The following is an 8413-nucleotide window of genomic DNA, read 5'->3' as shown; positions in this document are numbered from 1 at the left end:
GCCTCATTAAAATAGCGTTATTTCAGCAACTTAGACTTATTAAATAGGCTTATTCAGCAACTTAGGCTTATTAAATAGCCTTATTAAATAGGCTTATTTCAGCAACTTAGGCTTATTAAATAGGCTTATTTCAGCAACTTAGACTTATTAAAAAGGCTTATTTCAGCAACTTAGGCTTATTAAATAGGCTTATTCAGCAACTTAGGCTTATTAAATAGGCTTTTTTCAGCAACTTAGACTTATTAAATAGGCCTATTAAATAGGCTTATTAAATAGACTTATTAAATAGGCTCATTAAATACTTATTAAGTAGGCTTATTAACTAGGCTTATTAAATAGACTTATTAAATAGGCTTGTTAAATAGACTTATTAAATAGGCTTATTAAAAATGCTCATTAAATATTTATTAAATGTGTTTATTAAATAGGCGTATTAAATAGGCTTATTAAATAGGCTTATTAAATAGGCTTATTAAATAGGCTTATTAAATAGGCTCAATAAATAGGCTTATTAAATAGGCTCAATAAATAGGCTTATTAAATAGGCTCAATAAATAGGCTTATTAAATAGGCTCAATAAATAGGCTTATTAAATAGGCTCATTAAATACTTATTAAATAGGCTTATCAAATAGACTTATTAAATAGCCTTATTAAATAGGCTAATTAAAAAGACTTATTAAATAGGCTTAATAAAAAGGCTTATTAAATAGACTTATTAAAAAGGCTCATTAAATACTTATTAAATATGTTTATTAAATAGGCGTATTAAATAGGCTTATTAAATAGGCTTATTAAATAGGCTTATTAAATAGGCTTATTAAATAGACTTATTAAATAGCCTCATTAAATAGGCTTATTTTAGCAACTTAGACTTATTAAATAGGTTTATTTCAGCAACTTAGACTTATTAAATAGCCTTATTAAATAGGCTTATTTCAGCAACTTAGGCTTATTAAATAAGCTTATTTCAGCAACTTATGCTTATTAAATAGCCTTATTAAACAGATTTATTTCAGCAACTTAGGCTTATTAAATAGCATTTTTAAATCAGCAACTTAGGCTCATTAAATAGCCTTATTAAATAGCCTTATTTCAGCAACTTAGGCTTATTAAATAGGCTTATTTCAGCAACTTAAACTTATTAAATAGCCTTATTTCAGCAACTTAGGCTTATTAAATAGCCTTATTTCAGCAACTTAGACTTATTAAATAGGCTTATTCAGCAACTTAGGCTTATTAAATAGCCTTATTAAATAGGCTTATTTCAGCAACTTAGACTTATTAAATAGGCTTATTAAGCAACTTAGGCTTATTAAATAGGCTTATTTCAGCAACTTAGGCTTATTAAATAGGCTCATTCAGCAACTTAGGCTTATTAAATAGGCTTATTTCAGCAACTTAGACTTATTAAATAGGACTATTATATAGGCTTATTAAATAGGCTTATTTCAGCAACTTAGACTTATTAAATAGGCCTATAAATAGGCTTATTAAATAGGCTTATTAAATAGGCTTATTTCAGCAACTTAGGCTTATTAAACAGGCTAATTAAATAGGCTTATTTCAGCAACTTAGGCTTATTAAATAGGCTTATTTCAGCAACTTAGACTTATTAAATAGCCTTATTTCAGCAAATTACGCTTATTAAATAGGCTTATTTCAGCAACTTAGGCTTATTAAATAGCCTAATTAAGTAGGCTTATTTCAGCAACTTGGGCTTATTAAATAGGCTTATTTCAACAACTTACGCTGATTAAAAAGGCTTATTTCAGCAACTTAGGTTTATTAAATAGGCTTGTTCAGCAACTTAGGCTTATTAAATAGGCTTATTTCAGCAACTTAGTCTTATTAAATAGGCTCATTCAGAAACTTAGGCTTATTAAATAGGCTTATATCAGCAAATTAGACTTATTAAATAGGCCTATTAAATAGCTTTATTAAATAGGCTTATTTCAGCAAATTAGACTTATTAAATAGGTCTATTAAATAGGCTTATTAAATAGACTTATTAAATAGGCTCATTAAATACTTATTAAATAGGCTTATTAAATAGGCGTATTAAATAGACTTATTAAATAGGCTCAATAAATAGGCTTATTAAATAGGCTTATTAAATAGGGTCAATAAATAGGCTTATTAAATAGGCTTATTAAATAGACTTGTTAAATAGGCTTATTAAATAGGCTCAATAAATTGGCTTATTAAATAGGCTCAATAAATAGGCTTATTAAATAGGCTCAATAAATAGGCTTATTAAATAGGCTCAATAAATAGGCTTATTAAATAGGCTCATTAAATACTTATTAAATAGGCTTATTAAATAGACTTATTAAATAGACTTATTAAAAAGGCTTATTAAATAGACTTATTAAATAGGCTTATTAAAAAGGCTTATTAAATAGCCTTATTTCAGCAACTTAGGCTTATTAAATAGCCTTATTAAATAGGCTTATTTCAGCAACTTAGGCTTATTAAATAGGCTTATTTCAGCAACTTAGACTTATTAAAAAGGCTTATTTCAGCAACTTAGGCTTATTAAATAGGCTTATTCAGCAACTTAGGCTTATTAAATAGGCTTTTTTCAGCAACTTAGACTCATTCAATAGGCCTATTAAATAGGCTTATTAAATAGACTTATTAAATAGGCTCATTAAATACTTATTAAGTAGGCTTATTAACTAGACTTATTAAATAGACTTATTAAATAGGCTTATTAAATAGACTTATTAAATAGGCTTATTAAAAATGCTCATTAAATACTTATTAAATGTGTTTATTAAATAGGCGTATTAAATAGGCTTATTAAATAGGCTTATTAAATAGGCTTATTAAATAGGCTTATTAAATAGGCTCAATAAATAGGCTTATTAAATAGGCTCAATAAATAGGCTTATTAAATAGGCTCAATAAATAGGCTTATTAAATAGGCTCAATAAATAGGCTTATTAAATAGGCTCATTAAATACTTATTAAATAGGCTTATCAAATAGACTTATTAAATAGCCTTATTAAATAGGCTTATTAAATAGACTTATTAAATAGGCTTAATAAAAAGGCTTATTAAATAGACTTATTAAAAAGGCTCATTAAATACTTATTAAATATGTTTATTAAATAGGCGTATTAAATAGGCTTATTAAATAGGCTTATTAAATAGGCTTATTAAATAGGCTTATTAAATAGACTTATTAAATAGCCTCATTAAATAGGCTTATTTTAGCAACTTAGACTTATTAAATAGGTTTATTTCAGCAACTTAGACTTATTAAATAGCCTTATTAAATATGCTTATTTCAGCAACTTAGGCTTATTAAATAAGCTTATTTCAGCAACTTATGCTTATTAAATAGCCTTATTAAACAGATTTATTTCAGCAACTTAGGCTTATTAAATAGCATTTTTAAATCAGCAACTTAGGCTCATTAAATAGCCTTATTAAATAGGCTTATTTCAGCAACTTAGGCTTATTAAATAGGCTTATTTCAGCAACTTAAACTTATTAAATAGCCTTATTTCAGCAACTTAGGCTTATTAAATAGCCTTATTTCAGCAACTTAGACTTATTAAATAGGCTTATTCAGCAACTTAGGCTTATTTAATAGCCTTATTAAATAGGCTTATTTCAGCAACTTAGACTTATTAAATAGGTTTATTCAGCAACTTAGGCTTATTAAATAGGCTTATTAAGCAACTTAGGCTTATTAAATAGGCTTATTTCAGCAACTTAGGCTTATTAAATAGGCTCATTCAGCAACTTAGGCTTATTAAATAGGCTTATTTCAGCAACTTAGACTTATTAAATAGGACTATTATATAGGCTTATTAAATAGGCTTATTTCAGCAACTTAGACTTATTAAATAGGCCTATTAAATAGGCTTATTAAATAGGCTTATTAAATAGGCTTATTTCAGCAACTTAGGCTTATTAAACAGGCTAATTAAATAGGCTTATTTCAGCAACTTAGGCTTATTAAATAGGCTTCTTTCAGCAACTTAGACTTATTAAATAGCCCTATTTCAGCAAATTACGCTTATTAAATAGGCTTATTTCAGCAACTTAGGCTTATTAAATAGCCTAATTAAGTAGGCTTATTTGAGCAACTTGGGCTTATTAAATAGGCTTATTTCAGCAACTTACGCTGATTAAAAAAGCTTATTTCAGCAACTTAGGCTTATTAAATAGGCTTGTTCAGCAACTTAGGCTTATTAAATAGGCTTATTTCAGCAACTTAGGCTTATTAAATAGGCTCATTCAGCAACTTAGGCTTATTAAATAGGCTTATTTCAGCAACTTAGACTTATTAAATAGGACTATTATATAGGCTTATTAAATAGGCTTATTTCAGCAACTTAGACTTATTAAATAGGCCTATTAAATAGGCTTATTAAATAGGCTTATTAAATAGGCTTATTTCAGCAACTTAGGCTTATTAAACAGGCTAATTAAATAGGCTTATTTCAGCAACTTAGGCTTATTAAATAGGCTTATTTCAGCAACTTAGACTTATTAAATAGCCCTATTTCAGCAAATTACGCTTATTAAATAGGCTTATTTCAGCAACTTAGGCTTATTAAATAGCCTAATTAAGTAGGCTTATTTGAGCAACTTGGGCTTATTAAATAGGCTTATTTCAGCAACTTACGCTGATTAAAAAGGCTTATTTCAGCAACTTAGGCTTATTAAATAGGCTTGTTCAGCAACTTAGGCTTATTAAATAGGCTTATTTCAGCAACTTAGGCTTATTAAATAGGCTCATTCAGAAACTTAGGCTTATTAAATAGGCTTATTTCAGCAAATTAGACTTATTAAATAGGCCTATTAAATAGGTTTATTAAATAGGCTTATTTCAGCAACTTAGACTTATTAAATAGGTCTATTAAATAGGCTTATTAAATAGACTTATTAAATAGGCTCATTAAATACTTATTAAATAGGCTTATTAAATAGGCGTATTAAATAGACTTATTAAATAGGCTCAATAAATAGGCTTATTAAATAGGCTTATTAAATAGGGTCAATAAATAGGCTTATTAAATAGGCTTATTAAATAGACTTATTAAATAGGCTTATTAAATAGGCTCAATAAATAGGCTTATTAAATAGGCTCAATAAATAGGCTTATTAAATAGGCTCAATAAATAGGCTTATTAAATAGGCTCAATAAATAGGCTTATTAAATAGGCTCATTAAATACTTATTAAATAGGCTTATTAAATAGACTTATTAAATAGACTTATTAAAAAGGCTTATTAAATAGACTTATTAAATAGGCTTATTAAAAAGACTTATTAAATAGCCTTATTTCAGCAACTTAGACTTATTAAATAGGCTTATTTCAGCAACTTAGGCTTATTAAATAGGCTTATTCAGCAACTTAGGCTTATCAAATAGGCTTATTAAATAGGCTTATTTCAGCAACTTAGGCTTATTAAATAGGCTTATTCAGCAACTTAGGCTTATTAAATAGGCTAATTCAATACTTATTAAATAGGCTTATTAAACAGGCTTATTAAATAGACTCATTAAATAGGCTCAATATATAGGCTTATTAAATAGGCTTATTAATTAGGCTTATTAAATAGGTTTATTAAATAGACTTATTAAATAGGCTTATTAAATAGGCTCAATAAATAGGCTCATTAAATAGGCTCAATAAATAGGCTCATTAAATAGGCTCAATAAATAGGCTTATTAAATAGGCTCAATAAATAGGCTTATTAAATAGGCTCATTAAATACTTATTAAATAGGCTTATTAAATAAACTTATTAAATAGACTTATTAAATAGGCTTATTAAATAGGCTTATTAAATAGGCTTATTAAAAAGGCTTATTAAATAGGCTTATTAAATAGGCTCATTAAATACTTATTAAATAGGTTTATTAAATAGGCGTATTAAATAGGCTTATTAAATAGGCTTATTAAATAGGCTTATTAAATAGACTTATTAAATTGCCTCATTAAATAGGCTTATTTTAGCAACTTAGGCTTATTAAATAGGCTTATTTCAGCAACTTAGGCGTATTAAATAGCGTTATTTCAGCAACTTAGACTTATTAAATAGGCTTATTCAGCAACTTAGGCTTATTAAATAGCCTTATTAAATAGGCTTATTTCAGCAACTTAGGCTTATTAAATAGGCTTATTTCAGCAACTTAGACTTATTAAAAAGGGTTATTTCAGCAACTTAGGCTTATTAAATAGGCTTATTCAGCAACTTAGGCTTATTAAATAGGCTTATTTCAGCAACTTAGACTTATTAAATAGGCCTATTAAATAGGCTTATTAAATAGACTTATTAAATAGGCTCATTAAATACTTATTAAGTAGGCTTATTAACTAGACTTATTAAATAGACTTATTAAATAGGCTTATTAAATAGACTTATTAAATAGGCTTATTAAAAATGCTCATTAAATACTTATTAAATGTGTTTATTAAATAGGCATATTAAATAGGCTTATTAAATAGGCTTATTAAATAGGCTTATTAAATAGGCTTATTAAATAGGCTCAATAAATAGGCTTATTAAATAGGCTCAATAAATAGGCTTATTAAATAGGCTCAATAAATAGGCTTATTAAATAGGCTCAATAAATAGGCTTATTAAATAGGCTCATTAAATACTTATTAAATAGGCTTATCAAATAGACTTATTAAATAGCCTTATTAAATAGGCTTATTAAATAGACTTATTAAATAGGCTTATTAAAAAGGCTTATTAAATAGACTTATTAAAAAGGCTTATTTTAGCAACTTAGGCTTATTAAATAGGTTTATTTCAGCAACTTAGACTTATTAAATAGCCTTATTAAATAGGCTTATTTCAGCAACTTAGGCTTATTAAATAAGCTTATTTCAGCAACTCATGCTTATTAAATAGCCTTATTAAACAGGTTTATTTCAGCAACTTAGGCTTATTAAATAGCATTTTTAAATCAGCAACTTAGGCTCATTGTATAGCCTTATTAAATAGGCTTATTTCAGCAACTTAGGCTTATTAAATCAGCTTATTTCAGCAACTTATGCTTATTAAATAGCATTATTAAACAGGTTTATTTCAGCAACTTAGGCTTATTAAATAGCATTTTTAAATCAGCAACTTAGGCTCATTATATAGCCTTATTAAATAGGCTTATTTCAGCAACTTAGACTTATTAAATAGGCTTATTCAGCAACTTAGACTTATTAAATAGGTTTATTCAGCAACTTAGGCTTATTAAATAGGCTTATTCAGCAACTTAGGCTTATTAAATAGGTTTATTCAGCAACTTAGGCTTATTAAATAGGCTTATTCAGCAACTTAGGCTTATTAAATAGGCTTATTTCAGCAACTTAGGCTTATTAAATAGGCTCATTCAGCAACTTAGGCTTATTAAATAGGCTCATTCAGCAACTTAAGCTTATTAAATAGGCTTATTTCAGCAACTTAGACTTATTAAATAGGCCTATTATATAGGCTTATTAATTAGGCTTATTTCAGCAACTTAGACTTATTAAATAGGCCTATTAAATAGGCTTATTAAATAGGCTTATTAAATAGGCTTATTTCAGCAACTTAGGCTTATTAAACAGGCTTATTAAATAGGCTTATTTCAGCAACTTAGGCTTATTAAATAGGCTTATTTCAGCAACTTAGACTTATTAAATAGCCTTATTTCAGCAACTTACACTTATTAAATAGGCTTATTTCAGCAACTTAGGCTTATTAAATAGCCTAATTAAGTAGGCTTATTTCAGCAACTTGGGCTTATTAAATAGGCTTATTTCAGCAACTTACGCTGATTAAAAAGGCTTATTTCAGCAACTTAGACTTATTAAATAGCCTTATTTCAGCAACTTAGACTTATTAAATAGGCTTATTTCAGCAACGTATTCTTATTAAATATACTTATTTCAGCAACTTAGGCTTATTAAATAGGCTTATTTCAGCAACTTGGACTTATTAAATAGCCTTATTTCAACAACTTAGGCTTATTAAATAGGCTTATTTCAGCAACTTAGGCTTATTAAATAGCGTTATTTCAGCAACTTAGACTTATTAAATAGGCTTATTTCAGCAACTTAGGCTTATTAAATAGGCTTATTCAGCAACTTAGGCTTATCAAATAGGTTTATTAAATAGGCTTATTTCAGCAACTTAGGCTTATTAAATAGGCATATTCAGCAACTTAGGCTTATTAAATAGGCTCATTCAATACTTATTAAATAGGCTTATTAAACAGGCTTATTAAATAGACTCATTAAATAAGCTCAATATATAGGCTTATTAAATAGGCTTATTAATTAGGTTTATTAAATAGGTTTATTAAATAGACTTATTAAATAGGCTTATTAAATAGGCTTATTAAATAGGCTTATTTCAGCAACTTAGGCTTATTAAACAGGCTAATTAAATAGGCTTATTTCA

Source organism: Petromyzon marinus, unplaced genomic scaffold (genome assembly GCF_048934315.1).
Source record: "Petromyzon marinus isolate PM22_M1 ecotype Great Lakes invasive population unplaced genomic scaffold, UKy_Petmar_22M1.pri1.0 PM_G_Scaffold_1, whole genome shotgun sequence".
In the NCBI taxonomy this organism is placed as follows: Eukaryota; Metazoa; Chordata; class Hyperoartia; order Petromyzontiformes; family Petromyzontidae; genus Petromyzon; species Petromyzon marinus.
The sequence above is the reverse complement of the archived record's forward strand: the minus strand, read 5'-3'. Positions refer to the sequence as shown.